At 27.4% G+C, this 934-nt stretch overlaps 1 protein-coding gene across 1 annotated transcript in view; it reads left to right on the top strand.

Annotated features, from left to right (window-relative positions):
* LOC110429307 (uncharacterized) overlaps positions 1-934 on the top strand; it is a 35,906-nt gene that overhangs the window by 6,876 nt on the left and 28,096 nt on the right. The window lies entirely within an intron of this gene.

Raw genomic sequence — 934 nt, 5'->3', positions numbered from 1 at the left:
ATATATATATATATATGTTGAGCGAGGATGGGCAATGAAGGGAATGGTCATTGAAACTAACATGCTTCTCTCTATTGGGACGTGTGTGGTGAAGATAATAGGACTCCTTTTCAAGGAGCACGGGACCACCAAAAGTTATTAGTGATGTCTCTATTCATTATTATTCATGCAGCGATCTTAGAATTGGCTTCTTTGATAGCTGGATTGGTGCCCTTTTTTAGGTGTTTAAATTTGAGGGATATACTGCAATTATTTTCCTTTTGTTATTGTTCATTTCTCCCATGTTAAACATCGAAATCTCATTCCTCAAACCCGTGAGGAAGCTTGTCTGTTCAATCATTTTTTAAAGTAATACCAGAACCTCTTTTCTCACACTGTTAGCCATTAAATCTTAATATAAGATATAAAATGGCCTTAATTGCTTGGTTTCTATGTAAAAAGGGTGTATATATATATAACAAATTAATCAGCAATTTCATTATAAAGCATCCAAATATTTGACTTCTTAATAAGTTTATTTATTTATTATTTTTCTAGCCTGAATTTATTGCTTAATTCACTCTCACTTAAAGAAGATTTGGTTTTTTTTTTCTTGACATAATACTCAAATAAGTCTTTAAACTATGTAAAAAAAATTTAAAATAAAACTCAAATAAATCTTTAAATTATGAAAAAAAATTTAAATAAGTCTTTATTCTTTTTTTATGTTCAATCAAGCTCCTATATTTTTATTTTGAATCAAATAAGCCTTTATGATTAACAATTGACTAATTGTCATTAATAAAAACACCACTTGTTATTTTATATCTACATGACATTAAGATAGCATTGATGTAAAGAGTAAAAAATACCACATGTCATGTTATCATATCAAATTAGTATATTACGTCATTATTAATTGTGATCTATCAATATATTATATCATCAGTAATTA

This window comes from Theobroma umbraticum, unplaced genomic scaffold (assembly GCF_002168275.2).
Source record: "Theobroma umbraticum cultivar Fairchild unplaced genomic scaffold, ASM216827v3 scaffold_44.0, whole genome shotgun sequence".
Taxonomy (NCBI): Eukaryota; Viridiplantae; Streptophyta; class Magnoliopsida; order Malvales; family Malvaceae; genus Theobroma; species Theobroma umbraticum.
This window is presented reverse-complemented; position numbering and strand designations above follow the sequence as displayed.